Source organism: Crotalus tigris, unplaced genomic scaffold, assembly GCF_016545835.1.
Source record: "Crotalus tigris isolate CLP2741 ecotype Arizona unplaced genomic scaffold, ASM1654583v1 scf7180000017987.690289119674:8195010, whole genome shotgun sequence".
Lineage (NCBI taxonomy): Eukaryota > Metazoa > Chordata > Lepidosauria > Squamata > Viperidae > Crotalus > Crotalus tigris.
In genome coordinates, this window is record NW_024096758.1 from 2,587,959 (window position 1) to 2,608,065 (window position 20,107).

At 39.7% G+C, this 20,107-nt stretch overlaps 1 protein-coding gene and 1 long non-coding RNA gene across 10 annotated transcripts in view; one reads left to right on the forward strand and one right to left on the reverse strand.

Moving 5' to 3' along the window:
• Positions 1-20,107, forward strand: part of LOC120309104 — an 81,623-nt gene that overhangs the window by 46,855 nt on the left and 14,661 nt on the right. Inside the window, exons 7-8 of one of the 9 annotated variants that reach the window (XR_005556999.1) lie at positions 2,497-2,643; positions 15,404-15,856. The exons of 1 other annotated variant lie outside the window; for it this stretch is intronic. The gene's annotated coding sequence lies outside the window, so the exon portion shown is untranslated. 7 more of the 9 variants (XR_005557000.1, XR_005557002.1, XR_005557003.1 and 4 more) reach the window with 7 other exon arrangements.
• LOC120309106 overlaps positions 1-20,107 on the reverse strand; it is a 49,039-nt gene that overhangs the window by 18,469 nt on the left and 10,463 nt on the right. The gene's annotated exons all lie outside the window — the stretch shown is intronic.

Consider the following 20,107-nt stretch of genomic DNA (forward strand, 5'->3'; position numbering starts at 1 on the left):
AAATGCTACAATTATGATAATTGGCCAGTAACTATGATAAAGTTCTGGGAATTAAAGTTCACACATCTCAAAGTTGACCAAGGTGGGCAACACTGTTATACATTACACAAACCCCTCCTCCATTTTATAGGAGACTGAAAAATAACAGTCATTATTATGTCATTATTACCTAAGTCTACAATATCTGGGTATTTAGAATCTGAAAAAAATACTATGAAAAAAAGAGTAAAAAAGATGCTCTATTAGCCTTTCGGTTGCTAGACCTACTTCAGGAATAAAATGTGTGTAGAAAAGCAAACTGCTTTCAGTTTGCAGTGTTACCCTTGTCCCATCACTCTGAGATCAAAGAGGATATTGTCTTCTGTTCCAATTCCCCTCTCCCTCCCAACACTTCTGAATACTGGCTGCTATCTGTCTTGTAAAGCAACAAAAGAACACTATGTTAATGTACTGGCCAGCCCTGTGCTAGAACAAAGGGAGAACATTTAGAATTAGGGCTCCAGGATAACCCCAATGTTGCTGCCTGGTTGGGGGTGGCTGACACTAGAATGGAAAGCCTGGTGTGGAAGAAGAGCTGAAAATGAGACAAGAGGGCAGCCTCATCACCTCTGCCTTAAAGGTTGGGTCCCCCCCCCTCCACTGTTTTTCTCTGGTTAAAACAGGCTTTGCAGGTTTGGGGAAAGGTACAGAAAATTCTAACCCCACACCCAATGTTCTAGCAATGCCCATGGGACAAATATTCATTTCCAGGCAATCTGTCACTCCTGCAAGCCCAGGAGATTTGGGCTTAGTCTCCTGCTTCTTATGGGTAGAATCCTGATTTTTTTTTTTTTTAAATATGGCACTCTCAAAGTCTACTGGTTTGACAATACAGATTGGGTGAGTTTACTCACGTATACCTGTAGGAAGTATCCTTGCTAACTGTTTGCATTCTAGGCTTCTGATTCACAAATCTGTCCTGATTGAACTCCTTCCAGTTGTGCTCGATAACTCTTGATTTCATGGGGATGTCTATGCAGTTTTCTTGGAAACAAAATGGAAAGTGTTTTTTATTGCCTTTTTTCAGGCTGTTTTTCAACTTTCCATTCTAGCCCACAGCCTTTCTATCCCCTGATAGTCTCACTTCTGAGCACTAACCAGGCCTGACTCTGCTTAGATTTCTGAGTTGAGAAAAAAACCAGCCCCTCCAAGATCAAGTAATTAGTCCATTTTCCTTTGATGTGCACATGCAGCAGAACTTGGTACTTTGAGTAAGAAAGAGATTGGAAAGTATCATTCAAAGATACCATTGAACATCTTCTCAGTGCTCCACTCTTTGGGAAGTATTAAGAGACCCCTCAATATGCCACAAAGATCCTTCAAATTGCAAATCCACTCCCCCCGCCCATCCTATCCCCACAGTCTATGGAGCAGAAAGATGATGTTATGTCTCTCATATTACTCATACAGCTGTCTGAACAGATGATTGAAGTCATGAAACCCGATACTCTGCTTGGTGCAGAAATCCAGATTAAAACACCCCTGCAAGTTAGCTTTCCAACCACTGTTTAAACAAATCCAGTAAAGGATTGCTCACCGACTCTTTCTATTCCAGTAGGAAAGGCTGTAGAAAAGATCATTGGGCCGCAGCTTCAGCACTGGGTATAGTACTGAAGATCGTAGAATAAACTCTTATTTCCGTCAATTCAGCTTAAATTGTGTTTGGTTCTTTGGCAACCCATTAAATTTGATTACAATTCTAATCACCTTTACACAGATATTATCACCAAGCCTAGTTTCCTGTATCTTGATTTCTTTTTTAAATGAAGAACTTTGTATTTATCTCTATTAAGTTTCATTCTGGTATTTTCAGCCCACTTTTGTAATTATATTTTGTAATATAAAAAGATATTACAAAATATAAATGAAGACATTTCCTGTTGAAGAATACCAGGCCCAGATCTGAATCTCATGGCATCATACCTTACCTTACTCCAGTTTGATGAATAACATGATAAGTATTCTTTATTTTTTTTTCTGCTAGCTATAGTTCCACTATAACTTCCCTATAATTAAATAGGTTGCAAATCAGAATGTTTTAAACTTTTTATTTTATTAACTGCTTTGTTAGTCAAGATATATCTACAGAATTTCCACTATTAAAGAAGTTACTTGAAAATGAAATAAAATTAGTTTTGACAGTCTTGCTCTTGACAAACCTATCACTGAATTGTTTCCGAGTGCTTACAGATCAATCCATCTTATGATATAAGGTGTCAATCATCTCAGTTATCAAGATTGACTGATATCTCTAATTCTCTTCTAGAGACAGGAATAATATTTGCCCTCCTCAAATGTTGGTACTTCACCTGTCAACCAGTACTTGTTATAATTATTTAATACTTCATTCTTTGAAACGTATATGCAATATACTGATGTAAACTCATCTTTCTGTGCTCAACAGTTGCAGGGGATGAATAATTCTGCAGAGATTGTATTTCTTCTTTTTTTAAACAGACACTGGAAAGTCAAGGAGGCAAGACAGGTCTGACTTCTAGAGAAATTTCCTGTTACCTTTTTTTCTGGCTTGCCAGTTTTTGATCAGTACATATCAAAAACTGAACTTCATATGCACATCAGTCACCACTGGCAATCTTTCTGCAGGTGAGTTGGGTAAGCATGATAGCTGGTGACTAGAGACAGCTTTCTGGGTGGTGACCACCCATGTATTCTGCTAGCCATACTGTATTGCTCTCTTTGCTACTAAGCTATATAAAAATAAAATATTATTATAGGAAGCACAATTACACCAATCCATTTAAGAATTCTTAACCCCCCCAGGTTGTCTGGCTGTTTTTTATTTGTTGCTTTTATATGATTATCAATGCTTCTTTTAGTAATGGATTCAGCTACTGAGTGCTAAGTGGGTTGTATGCTTCAGAGATAAAGAAGGATACATTGAAAACTGCTGAGAGGAATTCCCAACTTTGCAGGGTTAAGTCTCCGTGAATCCGTGAATCGCAACCTGTCTCCTGATGACCTAAAGAGACTGAGAACTAAGCATGCTCCCTCCTCAGAGAAATGCGGGGGGGGGGGAGAGGGAGGGAGGGAGGGAGAGAGAGAGAGAGAAAGAGAGAGAGGGAGGTGTCATATATGAGCAGTGTTTTGCAGCAGGTTTAGACTTGCTTCTGTTAAGCATTTTATTGTTACATTTCACTCTGTCGGCTAGGCATTTTTATTTCTAGGGTGGGAATTACAATCAGGTATCAAAATAACATGATGTTAATTTGAGTCTTCTGCAATTCATACATTTGCAACATAATTCAAATTGTAATTAAGATTGGCCAGCAAGCTGCTGAATAATGAAATCTGCATTTCTTGTCACTGACCCTCTGTATTTTAATTTGCTGGATAAGGAGATGGATTACAGTCAATGACTTATATTAGACATCAGTGGTGATTTCATATACATATGTATGCTTTGTAAAACAATATTTGCTGTGCTTCCATTTTTGATGGCAGGTGCAGGTTCATTCTCTGATGGATAACTTTTTAAATAGATAAACAGCACCTCAGGAAATGGGAGGGGAAAGCCAATGAAGTTTGAAGTGAGGCAATATTAAACTAGTGTTACTTAAACGTGACCACTTTAAGACATGTGGACTTCAATTCCCAGAATTCCCGGGTCAGCGTTTTCAGGAATATAGAAAGGAAAATTTAATTTACAATACTAAACTCTTCAGGGTTTGTTTTCTTACAGTATCTTTCTCAATGTGTCCCTTCTGGGTGTGCTGAATTGCAGTTATAGATAGCGCTGAAGGCATAAACATGGAGAAAGGTGGTTTAGGATCTGCTATACCTCCAATTTTGTCTTCCCAACAAGACCTTTTCCCCCTTGCTTGGATGAGGTATGCCATATCTGGTCTTTCCTAGCATTGCTATAGTCCTTGGCCAACCACTTGCTCTCATTATCTACCTTAGCTTTCTTGCTCCATGCAGACTTGGCACAGATTGAGAAAACAGTCAAGTTTGAGTAAGAAAACATCATGCAGATTTGGTAAAATGAGCAGTTATGTGTGGAACTGAGACAGCAAAACACATGCAAGAGTATTGAAGTGTATGTGGGCTGCCCATTTACACAGGATCTACTCATACATGAAAATGGGCAGAATGTGACAAGAGATTGTTGACTGGCTGCAATCATATGTACTCTTACAGGTAGTCCTTGACTTACAACCATTCATTTAATAACCGTTCAAAGTTACAACGGCACAGAAAAGTGAGTTATGACCAGTTCTCACATTTATAACATTGCCATGTTCCCACAGTCATGTGATCCAACTTTGTTTGTTTGGCAACCAGCATGTATTTACGAGGGTTGCAGCATCCCAAGGTCCTGAGATTGTCAAGTGCAACTTTGCTTCTGACAAGCAAACTCAATGGGGGAAGCCAGATTTGCTTAACAATCACATGATTCACTTAACAATTGTAGTGATTATCTTAACAACCATGGAGTTACCTTGAGGTAAGACAGATAGCCTATTCATTTTATAAATAAATAGATAAAAAGATTGTAAAATGGGGCATGACTCACTAACAACTGTCTTGCTTAGCAATGGAAATTTTGGGCTTAATTATTATAAGTCTAGGACAGTGGTGGCGAACCTATGGCATGCGTGCCAGAGGCAGCACTCAGAGCCCTCTCTATGGGCACGCATGCCGTGCCCCGGCGATGGCGGGAACTGGCCTCTGCCACCCTGGCCCTGCCTATCCAATCTGCCATGATCACCGCAGCCATGCCCACCTGGCACCTGGTGATAAATAAGAGGGTTTTGGGTTGCAGTTTGGGACTGGGTCTCTAAAAGGTTCGCCATCACTGGTCTAGGACCACCTGTAATGTCAATGTCTTTTACTGTCAAATAATTCTGACAGCAAGGATCAGTCTAATCTATATTTTGTAACTGGAAGTAAGTCCCATTGAATATACTGGAAACTTACATGTGGGAAATACCACTCATTCATATAATGCATTTAACAAGATTAATTAAAGGCCTAGTAGCTAAATTTGCATAACAGGTTAAATTTAGACAGTACATTTTTATGACACAGCAAGTTGTGCGAATCCAGCCTATTTGTTTATATTCAAAGTACTGAGAACTAGTTTAAAATGCAGGTTAATACATTAACCAGATTTAAGTGATTTGTGTGACTACACCCAACAGTGTTTCTTTTGAGCTTATGTAGAGGAATGATCAATATTAAGAAAATAGAGTCGATCAATACTTTTTTAACAAATAGAAACTGGGGGGACCATGAGTTCTAGTCCTGCCTTAGGCACAAAGTCAGCTGGGCCAGATACTCTCTCAATCCTAAAAGCAAACAATAGCAAGCAACCTGAAATCTTGTCAATAAAACTACAGGGACTTGTCCAGGCTTTTCCTAGGAGTCAAAAGTGACTCAAAGGCGCGCGCGCGCGCACACACACACACACACACACACAAAAGTGTATGGACAAATTGTCATGGAGAAAATGTATTTATGTGGTCATTATGAGTTAACAGCGACTTGATGGCAGAATTGAATATAGCCAAATATAGTTTGGGTTTCAAGAAAATAGAGTTCAATAAACTCAAAAGGAATAATATGTAGACTTGCATGAAGGAAAAGCTAATTGGAAAAGAGAGGTAAGAATTCTTAAAAACCAGGTAATTAAAAGCACAGTTGCAAACAATTCAGGGGAGAGCAGAGGAGAGGATAGCAGAAGAGATCATTATATGTGTGTGTGTGTGTGTGTGAGAGAGAGAGAGAGAGAGAGAGAGAGAAAGAGAGAGAAAGAGAGAGAGAGAGAAAGAGAGAGAGAGAGAACCCCTTAATAAGGATCTGAAAATAAAAAAAAAAACGAATACAAGGGATGAATCACCACAACTGCAGTACAAAGCCCAGCTTGGTACAGATTGAATCAGAAAGATTTATAGATCAAAATGTGCTGAACATTAAGAATAACAAAATGGGCTTATCCAGGTCTGTTCAAAATAAAAGAAAAAACCAGCAGAATGCTCCTGGGGCACAAGCACAAATATTCATATCCTCCTTTGGCTGAGTCTTCTGTCCAAATCAGGCAGTTGACTGAGGAGGCAAGATTGTGGTTTGAGATTAAGAGAAATATAGTTGGGAAACACTGTAAGTTTAAACCTACATCCTGGAGTAGCTGAAGCCACTTGCTGATGGTCTACTAAAAATCTCTGAGTGTTATTGTTAAGAAATTTTGGGGAACTGGTGAAGTGTCAGTAAAATGGAAGAAATCAAATATCCCTATATTTACAAAGATATTGACACCCCAGTCCACATTATAAAATAATCAAATTGCAGAGATCTTGAAAGTAGTGTAATGTGATGACTATCAGAAGTCGGCATTAATCTCTTAGGAATAAATCTTGTCAGATTCATCTTGCATCTTCCTTAGTAAATTATAATAATGATGTGGACATACTAAATCTTGATTTTAGCCAAAGATTTGACAAAGTATGTTTGTTTGTTCAGTGTGCTAGTTAAGTATGACATAACAATTGTACATCTAGGTGACTAGAAAACAATGATCATTAATGATTTGGAAATGGCTGAAAGTAATAGCATTAAGTGTAATAGAGAAAATAATGTACTAATACAAAATGAGGGATTTCTGGCTTGGCCAAGTGAAAAATCTTGGAATTGTAGTTGATGAGTACGCAAAAAAATGTCATATGGAATTTTAAGTTGTATCATCACAGTATCATTTCCATACTGGGAAGTAATCATTCTGTTTGCTCACAAAACAAATTATATGTCCATGTTTAGACATTATACTTTAGGAATGATTCAGACCAACTAACACAATGCAGAGAAAGATAAAGAAGATAATCAAGATGTTAGAAATTAAATTTTCTAAGAAGACATACAAAGAAAAGAGAAGTGGCATGTAGTGTCTATTTATTTCACTTGAAATATTACATGCTACCCGGTGCATTGTTGTTTGCCAAAGGGAAAAAAACCACTTCTTTGCAGGTATCTGAAGGGATGTCATGCAGAAAAAGGTTGAAACTGGTTCTTGATCATCCAGGAGTATCTAGACTACAGTAATGGATTCAAAATTACCAGTAGGTGACTTCCAATATAATGTTTGAAGAACTTCCAAATACAAATAATGCAATAGTTTGATAGTAGAACAAGTGACTGAGAAAGATGTTAATAAATGAAGCACAGGGTAAAAAAAAGCCATTTTGGGGAGAAGTTTAAATAAGTATTCATTCCAGCAGAAGGCTAGGCTTCACAGCCTCAACATCCCCTTCCAATTCTGTGAGTCTGCTTCTATGTCATACCTGGAAGGCAGGGAGGTACCTACTATATTCTTTATACATTATTACCCATCATAATTCATGTTAAAATGCACAGTTATATACAAAATCATATGTGGCTTTTTGAAAAGTTTCATCTGGCCCTGTATTTACTCTGAGCAGAAACTATATTTTGTACATATTACCAGCTGAATGCCAAAGGTTTTGGCAATGGAAACCCTGAATGGGGTTTGAATTCCAAACATTTATCAACCATTGAATTGCAAATAAAGAAATACCTGGAAAAGGTATTGAATAAAATCACAAGTCGGCAACCAGACATATGTTACTGCAAGGACTGGAAATGTTGTAGCCCTGTCCTACAGAGATGGCAAGAATGCCCTAATCTGCTGCCTTAGAGATATGTTGGGTCCACAATTCCTAGAAAAATCCAAGAATAAATGGGGCTTCCCCCGCTCTTCTCCGAATGCAGTAGGCCTGTGTGTGTGCACATGAGTACATGTGTTTTTTCTCTCCAAGACAAGATTCTTTGTTTTGAAAGACAAGCTTTCATAGGCAATTTTAGAACAAGAGGACGTCTTGTTATTTTTTTGAGATAAACAAAGAAGGAAGAGGATGGAAAATGAAAGTAGAGAAGTAAATAAATGATGTGAGATCAACAATGTGAAAAATATAACTTTGATGCTGGGGCTTCAACTCTAGAGAGAGCTTTAAAACAATGCTGGCTTGCAAACTAGTTTGTGCATAAGTATATTATCCACAATACAGCATGATTTAACACCTGTTCTATCTATAAAGTTCCTTAGTTCATTCTCCCAGCATTATATGATAAAATTGAAAAGACTATCCGAAACCCTGCAGAATTCATATAAGCTCACAGATTTGAAGGGTTAAGATATCTTTTTTTTTGTCTGTACTAGTTTCATTTAAAATGAAATGACAACTAGATTTTAAACATAATTTGGGCTAAAGTTTGTAGTTCTATTGGCATTGTTCTTCCTTCATCCCTCAGTCCTAGGTATAGATGAGTGAAGTCTAACTATGCTAAGTATGAATGGCCACAGGTAGCCAAGGAAGTCAGATGCTGAACGGCTACCTAGTGATGCAAACTCCACCTCTTACATACTTGCATGTACATCATAACCTTGAAGTTGCTATGGGTAGGAATGGGTGCCTGTGATGCTAAGGAAGAACTACAGGTAATCTAATCAATAAATCTTATCTTAATATTTCTAAGTGAAAAAAGTAAGGTTCTACATTTAGGCAAGAAAAACTAAATGCACAGATATAGTATGTGGTACCTTGCTCAATAGTAGTAACTGTGAGAGAGCTCTCGGAGTCCTAGTGTACAATCACTTAAATATGAGCCAGCAGAGTGCTGCAGCTGCTAAAAAAGCCAATAGAGTCCTAGACTGCATTAACAGGGATAGAATCAAGATCACACGAAGTGTTAATACCACTTTATAATGCTTTGTTAAGGCCACACTTGGAATAATGCATCAAGTTTTGGTCACCGGAACTCACACGTCATACAACCCACCTTGCCTACCCTACAAGGTTCCATCCAAAAAAGGTGCCAGAACTCCGTTCTGGGCGTTCTATGAGAAAAAAAAGCCCTGGTTATTACAAGGAGAGGGGGCTGTCATAGGACTGCCCAGCCCCACCGATGCATAATCCTCTGTGTCCCCCATGCAAAGCCAAGATTAGGACTGCTATGCAGAAAGTCAAGAGATTGGAGGCTATTCTCACCTCTGCTGGCAGGAAGGTCCACAAGGTGTGGGCAGTAGCAGAGAAGGCTTTCTTCCTAGATCTCACCAGTCAAAATTCTTTGATTGGCAGGGTCTGCAGCATCCCTTCCTTGCCTGATAGTTAGATAAGCTGATGAGATGGAGTGAAGCTGCTTCTGTAGGTAACCTGGCTCTACGCCACGTAGGGCTTTATAGGTGATGACTAACACCTTGAACTGGACCTGGAAGCAAACTGGTGCCCAGTGCAGTTTGTGGAGCGAGGGTGTCATATGTGCTTCTTTTGGCACCTGGATAGCCCAGCAGTTGCTTTCCTCTGAACTTGATTCAATTTCTCCCAGACCTTTTGAACTATTGGTCTGATATTTCAAGTTTGTCTAATCAAGGCAGAGTACTGTGGCATATTCCTGAAAAATCTAGTATTTTTCCCTCTTTAAAAATCATCTTATGGTTATCTTTGTAGAGTCACTGAGAGTGAGTTGAGTGGTCATATGCATTTTCTTAAATAAATAAAGATGGTAGTGATGGGGATGCTGATGATAATAAAACTCCTCTCTTGTTAGACTTCTGGTTAGAGAAATCCTCTTTGTAGAAGACAAGTGGCAGGTTCTTTTATAAATTTTCTCCAACTGATTCTCCTGGAACTGAATGTTTGCATTTTGAATATTTAAAATTAAAAGCAGGGGGTATTGTTTCCTTTCCTTTTTTCCTGTGATAAACTTTGAATTTGTTATCTTTTGTGCTATAGCTTGATCTTCTAAGAAAAGGCTAAAAACCTCTAGCCATATGTCTCTGAGCTACAAAGAAAGAAGTTAATCATCAGAAAGGCATTTCATGAAGCAATTGTCCACCATCTCTATACCATTAACCAGCATGTAATTTGTATTTCTCTGGAAATGGTGGGGAACAAGTTTGTCTTAACAGCTTGCTACAGCTCTTGGATGCAAATTTGTGCAACCCTACTTGTTGCTAACATACAATTTCATATTATGGGCAAGAATTAAAAAAAAGAAAAGATTCCTATTTACAAGTTTGTTAAGCCATGTTGGATATTATCCTAATTTGTACACAGAGGGGAGGGTCTATTCACTTTAACTTGATTCTCATCAAAATTTCAAACTCGCAAATGAAGGCAAAGGCTATTTTCCTTTGGTGTATGTTCTGTAAATATAATTAAATAATTATGAAGAAATAATTATTTAAATATCTTGTTTGATTGAATCTATTGTAAGACTGAGAGCCAGATTGGTGTGGTGGGTTAAAGGCATCTGGAAGATCGGGGAGACCATGAGTTCTACTTCTGCCTTAGGCACAAAGCCAGCTGGATGGCCTTGAGCAAGTCACTGTCTTTCAGCCCTATGAAGGAGGTAGTGGCAAAACACTTCTGAAAAACCTTGCCAAGAAAACTGCAGGGACTTATCTGAGAATCAGACACAATTAAATGGAAGAAAAAACAACTGTAGGACTAGGACAAGAGACCATTTATGCATGGCTGGGAGCAAAACAGAAAATTATCCATATAGTGCTATACTGAAACAACCTTGATCCTGGTTTTGATTCTTAATTGTTGGCAAGTATGCATATGCATAATATTTATGAATTTCTTATATTACCAGGATTTTTTTTTAAAAAAAAAAATTTGGAAACTCTGAAAAAATAACAATTTAAATGAAAACATTAAATGGAATCATAACAAATTCCTGTCTTCATGTTTTCCTTTTGGTTTTGGATAGGCACACTACTGCCAAAGCAAAGTTTACCAGAATCCTAGAATACTTAATTGCTTTTTTCATGGGCCAACAATTTTTCCCCATTAAGAAAAAAAAAAAAACCCAAAATACCAAAACCAAACAAAACAAATACACAACTAAATTTCCTTTTGAGTGAAAAATGCACCAGGAACTTCAGACAGCATATATTTCAGTTATTGCTATGGCCATTGATTAGGTAAGAGAATTTAAAAACAGGAACAGGACTTTTTTACAAAATGAATAGATAAAATAGGAGCTACCCCTTTTGACTTATTCCCGTTCCTAGAAAGACTGCATAAGATATTTATGTCAAAATTAAAATTGGAAATGTGATCTGTGGGATGGACCAACTGCCCTTCATTATGCTTTTACTGGATATCCTGCATTTTTCTTTTACAGGATTCATTTCTCCCTTTGCAAGTCACTATTGTCTCACATCATGAGACAATAGTGAATGGTTCATCCATTCAAAATCTAGATGGTAGTTACAAAAAACCAAAATTACAAAATCAAAAGAGGCAGTTTTAGATCACTTTCACCACCCTATTGTTTTACAAGGATTAAATCGGCTTCTCATACCAATGATGTTTCATGTTTGTTAAAGTATGTCTTATCTCTTATTCATAGGAAGCGCAATGGCTCAGCTGGAAAGCTGACAGGTTTGTGACCTGAGAACCATGCAATGGGGTGAGCTCCTGTTCCTGCCCCAGCTTCTCCCCACCTAGCAGTTTGAAAGCATGCAAATGCATGTAGATTAATAGGTACCACTTTGGTGGGAAGGTAACAGTGTTCCCTGCATCTTTGGCTTACAGCTAAGCTGGCCACATGACCACAGAAAATGTCTTTGGACAACACTGGCTCCCTTCGCCAAGAAACAGAGATGAGCACCATGCCCTAGAGTCAGACACAACTGAACAGGAAAACCTCTACTTTTACCTTATCTCTTATTCAGTAACTCAAAGGGATACACTTCAAACTAGAGATGGTTGCCTTTTCAGCCAGTGAGGCTATTTGGAATGTGTGGATACTCTGTCAAAATGGTTGCTTGTCCTAAAAAGCATGACCAATCAGAAACTCCTATTTTTTGTATTGATTTTAAAAAATAACTGGGGGGAAAAAAGCTCAAAGATCATTATAATACAAATACATACAAAAACTATACATAAAAAGTGTTTAATGAAGTAAAAACACTATACAAAAGAGAAACAAAGTATATTATTACAGCAATTAACAGTTATAATTTTCTATATACTTAGCTAATGTAAATGTTATTCAAATGCACATATATATTTCAATATATTTTAATAACTATTACTTTTTAACTCATTAATATGTTGTTTAATTGAATTTCATATTTCATTATACTTGTATGTACAAAATCTGTGTTTATAGGCAATCTGTTTATAGGTGGCAAATGTAATCAGGTCTTCAATCCATTGAGTGAAAAGAAATATAAATACATTTATATTTCTATGTCCCAAAGTGCGTTTTCAAGAGGCAACTGAACTTTCTTGTTTTTCTTTGAAGATGTTTCACTCATCCAAGAAGCTGACTGGATGGTGGGGAATGGAAGGATTTGTACTTCTTGCAGACAGCTGATCATTTGCATTCTTTTAGAGAGTAACTGAGGTCATTTAGAGGCTTATCTGTGTCATCAGGGTCACCTGAGTGGTGCAAATGGGTGTGGAGCCTTCTTGGAACTGTTAAAAAGACTGTGTTGTAGACTGGAGGTAGATGACGTTGTATCCTTCCCCCTCTTTTGAGAAAGGGCTGTTCAGTTTTGACATAGGTGACCTCTTTGACTCCTCTTGCAAACCAGCATCCTCTCTGTCCAAAATGTGAACTTTGCTGTTTTGAAAGAGTGGCCTTTGTCTTATAAATGCAGATGGACTGATGAATCTTGTCCTGATGAGTTTGTTCTCCTATGTCACGGGTGTCAAACTCGCTGAGTCATGTGAGGTGTTGAGACGTATCGCAACTTTTTTTCCATTGCTGGGGCTGGGATGGGCGTGGCCTTTGTATGATGCAACTGGCCCATAGGCCGGCAGTTTGACACCCGTCCTATGTTGTGCCATGCATTTATGAACTGGTTGTTTTGTTTTCCCAATGTACAGATCTGCACGTCTCACTACATTATACTGCATATACCACATTGTTCAGTTTGTGTGTGGGTGTTTTATTCTTGGGATGGATTTAAAATGTGCCATGTATGTTGTCTGAAGATCCTCCTGTGCTTTTCAGATATTCCTGCAATCTATGGAATGACACCATTCCATAGAGCGGAGATTAGGACTGCTCCCACCCTGTTGGTTTTCTATAAGCTGCTTAAGACCTGGCTTTTCCGGCAGGCCTGGGGTTTATAAAATCTGACCCCTGGATGACTGTTATTGTACTGTTTGTTTTGTCATGTTTTATGTTGTTTTTATTGTTAGCCACCCAGAGTCCTGTGGGAGTGGGGCGGTTTATAAATTTTAAAAATAAAATAAATAAATAAAATAAACATTGCTTCGTTTATTGTTCTCTTCTTTGTCTGTTATGGAGAAGCTCCTGCAGGGTCTTTTTTTGGGATTTGATGGAGGCCCACTTGGAATAGCCACACATTCTGAGGGCTTGCTTGATGTGTTTTAGTTCTTTTTCTTTCCGATCTTTGCTGGTAGGCAGGCCTTCAGCTTGGTGGTGTAGGGTTCTGACAACTCCCATTTAATGCTCCAATGGTGGTGATAATCAAAGTGTAAATATTGATCTCTGTGTGTGGGTTTGTTTATTTATATTTCTAATTTTGCAATATCCGTCTTTAAGTCATAGTAAGGGCACATAGAATCCATTTATAATGCCCAGTTGTGAAACTCCACTTAAAACTGCAGATAGTCCTCAACTTATGGCCACAATTGAGCCCAAAATTTATGTTGCTAAACGAGACCTTAACTGAGTTTTGCCCCATTTTACAACTTTTCTTGGCACAGTTAAATGAATCATTGCAATTGTTAAGTGAATCTAGCTTCCCCATTGACTTTGCTTGTCAGGTCACAAAAGATGATCACATGAACCCAGGACACTGCAACCATCATAAATATGAACCATTTGCCAAGCATCTGAATTTTGATCATGTCACCATGGAGATGCTGCAATAGTTGTGTGAAAAATGGTCATAACAAGTCACCTTTTTCAGTGCCATTGTAACTTTGAACAGTCACTAAACAAACTGTTGTAAATCAAGGACCACCTGTATATAATTCAAGAGAATATTATCCTCTGAAAATGTTAGCTTTTGTTTCAGTCATATAGTCTACTACCATCTCCCAATTATAGGTCATTGTAAAAATGTGTTTTAAAGAAACATCTTATTGCATCTCCAACAAAATGTTTTCTTAGACAATAAGATAATCCTTTTTATATACAAACATAATGGAGTCCAAAATTCTAAATATTATTTTTGTTGTATATGCCTTAATCTGAAGTCCATTGATACTCTTGCTATAGAAGTTAAGACACTCTCCCATTGTCTGGGCAACACAGGAACCTCTAATTTTTTATTCCATTAATTTCTTAATTACCTGCATATCAAACTGATTTATCAATAACAAATATCTACAAAAACTAACAGTTTTTTTTAGATTTAAAGATTTTAACCAGTTGTTCTAATCTCAGGCATCCCAGAAGTTGAAAATGCTGTTGGTCCAAGCAATGCTGTTAAAAATTTTGTAACTATAACTATTGTCTTTGGGTTACATCTTCAATATGACTATAGAATATTATAAATTATATTTATCTCTTAAAAAGGCATATGTTAAAAATCCATCTTTAACATCTATTATTTGGAGAGCCAGCTTGGTGCAGTGGTTAAGGCACCAGGCTAGAAAGCTGGAGACCCTGAGTTTAAATCCTTCCTTAGCCATGAAAGCCAGCTGGGTGACTTTGGGCCAGTCGCTCTCTCTCAGCCCAACCCACCACATGGGGGTTGTTGTTGTGGAGAAAACGAGGAGGAAGGTGTGTTGAATATGTTCCAATTATATTTCTTTCCTTCTACTGAAGATCTTGTGGTTCTTCTGTTTTTATTGGGAGATCTGCTTTTGCATTTTAAGGGTTTTTTAAAGATATAATTTACTTAGAAGGCAGATTATCAATGGTATTTAAATGAAAATGCTCCAGAAATTTATGCAAAACAATTGGCCAAAGAGCTACTTTTTGAACAACACAGGCAACCTTTTTTTATTATGTTTGACTGCAACTCCTACCACTCTTTTATGTAAAAATTCCAACTCTACTATAACAAAGGTTAAGAGATAATCCCAAACCCATTTCCCCATATTCAATGAATCTGCTGAATGCTGGCCTAATCCTGAGTGCTGATCAGTCAAAATGCACGTCCCTCACTTGTAAAAGTGACATAACAAGACAGTCAGGGAGCCAGCAATAAATTTCCCGGATTTACCCTTTATTCTGCTATGATTCAGTTCTGATTCCCTGCTAACCCTGATGGGATGTCCCAACATCTGCAACAGTTACAGCAATTCTCCCTATCTTGCATTCTCTGCTTGGCGCTTACTCGCTTACACACACGTACAAATTTATAATCTGTTGTGTTTCTTCCTCTTAGTCACCAGGGGATGTTGTTACTCTGAATCAGCAGAAAATGCTTTGGATGCCATCGCCACAGCCAGGTTCATGACACTTTTCAGTTGGTTTAATTGACCTGTTTATGTACGAGCTTATGCGATAAGTGGCAAATGAAGGCTGTTGACAGTGATGTAATACGAGACTTCTGCCCTTCCATACACATTACGGGACAATTCCTGAAATCTGCTCTGAGTCAGATACAAAGACACAGAGAGCCTGAAACATTTGAGCAAGGCAACTGGCTGCAAAATACTGTACTCTCTCCATTTCTTCCTTAATATCAGCATTTCTGAGACTGAAAGATATTGTCTGTGCTTCAAAACAGGAAGGACATCCTGCAGGATTAACAGGGTGACATTGGTGGGGGCCACAAGTTCCATTTAAATCTAAGCATTTTAATAATTATTTAATAAACATGCAATTATGTGAAGTAGCTTTTGGTAGCTTCGATTCCTGGCTAGAGAGGGAATTCTGAATACTGTAATTTGGTATCTGTATTTTTAATAATCTTGCATATTTAAATCATCAATTTATAAAATAGGTTTCTACTTGTGTAAAATTCTAGATAAGTTTGCAGTACTGTAAAAACAATCCAAAATACACATTTTTGCACTTGTGCATTAGTTTACCTAGAGTATTTTAAATTGGGAAAGGGGAATTCCTATCTCCTTCCTCTTCCATTTTGCAATATTCATATCCAAAGCTGTCAACTGTCAGTGATGTGATTTTTTTTTTGTCACTTTAAACATTCAACATAGTAAAATGACAATATTTTGAACCAATATTCTGGGGTCTATTCCCCAATAAGATCACATCTACCGAAGCCTTTGGAGGAAAAAAAAGTGTTTTTGCCTAAAAAGAAAGTTGCCCTCCCCCTTTTAAAGTTAATAAAAAAATATCCAGAGCCCTGTATATGTCTGCAAAGGAATCCTCATGTGGCAATATAGTACTGAACAATTTCATGCTCAGCAGCCAAAGTTTGGGGCGGGGCACATTCCCCACACACAATTGGTCCCTCTATAAACTGCATTTTAAAGGCACAAACCATGCACAATTCATAAATGCAAAATAACAAATGCCTTGCCCTTGGATAACTGCACCAGAGTACCCCATCTATCTTAAGCTAGGTCTTTAAGTTGTAGCATAATGTAGAGAAAACTTTTAAGTATTATTAAAAGTCTTCCCTTGCAGCCATTGAGGTTCTTTGCTTTCACAACTGTTGTGGAGAGACTGTTCCAGGGCGGGCTAGAAGCAGAAGGAGATAGCTAGACTGGTAGCGTAGCATTCCAGGAAAGAGAGCCAGAAGGAATGCTCTGCTTCCAGAGCCTTTGGGGGGGGGGGGCTTACCAATTGCTTTTCCTTCTGAACCAATGAGGAATTGAGAAGCAGTTCCTTTTCTTTCCTTTGGAAAGAAAGGAATGCATGAGGTTGCTGGGTTGTTGGAAAGGGACTTCATCCAACATCTGAAATTGTTAGTGTTTCTGAAATCTAAGACATATTGCCTGTGTCTGTGTGTATATGCACACGCATGTGCAAAATTGTGTCAGTGGCTGTGGGTTAATTTTGCCTCTGGAGAGAGATCAATTTAGCATGTGGCAAACAAATGTCCCCGAGCAAGAACCGCAAGGGAAGATTTGGGAGGGAGCCAGGAAACTGGAAGGGAGGGGAGATCTGACCAAGATTGCTCAAACTGGGAGAGCTACAGAGGAAAATGAGGGGTGTGTGGGGGAGGGCAGGAGGAGTTAACAAGTCCACCCTTGCGTTGCCAGCCCTGAACTAAAACTGGAACAGATTTTAGCATTCGATCTGCACAAGTCAGCCAATGTAGAAGGAAGGCTAAAGTTGTGCTCTTACAGTCTCCATATAACACAAGAAATCTGTATATTACACTTCCTTCCTCTGGCTTCCTGAAACTGAAGAAAGTCAAGGCCAAAAGGCCGCATAAAAGAAGGATATTTAAAAAATGGATCATAGAGAGAGACATGCTTTGCAAGTCCTGTTTTATGTAGCCTGGTTTTGCTTTAAAGCACCAAACAAGGCATTTTTTTAAACCAGAACAATTTTTAGAAAACTAAAATACCTAGGAAATAATAGAGTAACTATGCTGAGGAACGTAGATCCCAGGGACTGTAACCACTGGTATAATATTCAAAAAGGACATGGTTGATTCTGTCCTGCAAGCTTTCCCAAATGACTACAGTATATTGTTTGATGATTAGATGATCAGCATTGCAATCCTTCGCTCTTCTTGAAGCATCTCAATATTGGAGACATTGAGATGTTGTTTTATTTTGTGCCTTTTCCTAAATTGCAAAATTCTTCAAAAGTTTCCAGAGGAATGCTAATGGATGATGAATTTATAAATAAAAGCAGCTATCCAATATTTGTTTTTCTTCCATTTTGGGGCTAAAAGTGGAATGACTTTGAGCCAGTCACTCTATTCAGCCCAACTCGCCTTGCAGGATTATTGTAGTAGAGAAAATAGGAAGAAGACATGTATATTCGCCACTTTGAGTTACTTTTAAAAGTAATAAAGAAGAGATAAAAATCTAATTCCCATCCAGACTAAATCAGTTTTGCTTATGCAAGGTGGTTGCATTGTGTGTCCTTAGATCCTGGGATATTTAAAGTTAAAAAATATAGTTGTGTTAGTGTGAAGTACTTCAGCAGGTATTTTAAGTTTGTGGATGATAAAGGAAGCAGGTAGAACAGCGCTCCCCCCCCCCCGCAACCGTTTGGGCACCAGGGACTGGTTCCATGGAGAGAGGTTTTTCCATGGACCAGAGGGGGCGTGGTTTGCCAGCTGCCTGCATCCTGCAGATGGGGCTTCACTTGTTTGCGCGACCCGATTTCTGGTATGGCCCAGCCCGGTGCTGGTCCACAGACTGGGGATTGGGGACCCCTGAGATAGAGTACGTTCTGCATCCTCACTGGAAAAGATGCTAAGTCAGAATGAAATAGATTGAAATTAAAGGTAGGTCCAAAATTTAAATATATGTTGATGTCCATGAACTTAAATATATGCAAGTATAAACTACTGGAAAATTAAACTCAGGAAGTTAAAATATTGCATAAATGTTCTAGGGACGTTTAGCAGTGTAAGTAAAGACACTGGGTACTAGAATGAACTTTTGTTCAAAAGTACAAAATATATTCTATATATGGGAATCTCATCAAAATCTGGACATTAAATATGCAATATCTACAAAAAGATATTGATTATATTGAATATTAAGTTACAAAGCTCAAATTTTAAATATGTTTGAACATTTTAATTAAAGCAACGATTATAAAAAGGTTTGAAATGGGTTGCTGTGAATACTGAAATATGCTTACATATTGGTACAGATTATTTTCATCAGAATATGATTGTGCACTTGCTTTTCTTTAGATCAGCAGTTCTCAACCTGTGGGTTGCGACCCTTTTGGGGGTCGAACAACGCTTTCACAGGGGTTGCCTAAGACCATCGGAAAACACATATTTCCGATGGTCTTAGGAATCAAGAAACCGCTCCTCTATCCGGCCGCCGCCCTCCTCCTCCAGCTCCTTTGCCTCCAGGGCGTCCTTCTCCGACAGCGCCTGTTCCTGCCGCTGCAGCGCCATAGCGCGTGCCCCTGACGCCGCTACGGGCCAGCTCAACTGCATGGGCGGCCGGACCAAGCCGGGTCTGGGCCGCTGCTGGCACTGCCGCTGGGTTGTTCCACTGCTGCCGCCGCTGCTTGCTGAGCTAAGCTGCGGCGCCGGGCCAGTCCCAACGCCTCCTGGTTGCCCAGCTGCAGTCTGCTCCCAGCCACTCTCCGTGCTGTGCCAGAGCCTCCTCCGCGCCGCCCGGCCTGCCTCCCTTGCTGTTGGAGGCCGTTTCGGCCCTCTGGCACCCAGCGCAGCCCTGGGCTGGTGAGCAGGAGCAGCTCCTTCCCAGCTCATCGGGCTCCGGGCCTTGGAAGTGGCCATGCGGCGGGGAAGAGAGCGAGGCGGCGGCGATGCCCACATGTGCGTCAGAGGCCAGCCAGCCGGGCCGGGAGGGGAGAAGCGGCACCTTCCAAGCAGGAACTGGTGCTCTGGCCGTGCCCCTCTCGCGTGCAACGAGTCAGGGAAGGGTTTGGCGGTGAAGGGCTGCGCGGCGTGGAAAGGGGCTCCCGTGACCCCGCTGCTGCGATGGCGCTCAGGAGGCTGGAGGGGCGGGCAGGTCCCAGAGGGGCGGCTGGGAGAGGGCAAGAGGTGCCAGGAGGAGGATGGAGGGCTCCAGGTTGGCGGGCGGGAGAGGGCAGCCGGCGGCTCCGAGGCGCGCAGATCCTCCGCGCGGCTTCCGAGGCCCCGGAGGTGACACCGCTTGGCTCTCCGCCAGAGTCTCCCCGCCTCCCCGGGCAATTGTGCGGAGCTGCTTGTGTGTCCTTGGCAGCGCCTGCCGGCAAGGCTGTGTGCCCAAGCCGAAACACCATGCTTTCCCTACCTCTTCTCCTCCCGTTGGTCAAAGAGGCAGACACGATTTCCCTTTCCCTATTTCTTTTCATCTGCGCTGGAAAGGACAATTTGGGCTATTTTATTACCAGTACCTGTTGCTTGTTTTATTACTTGTTGCCTTTGCTGAACCAGGGAAAATTTGTTAAAGTGATTTTCAGTAGCTGTAGAATGCCTCCAAGTAAAGCCGCAGAAATTACCTGGCCAATTTTCCCTGCTAGGGCA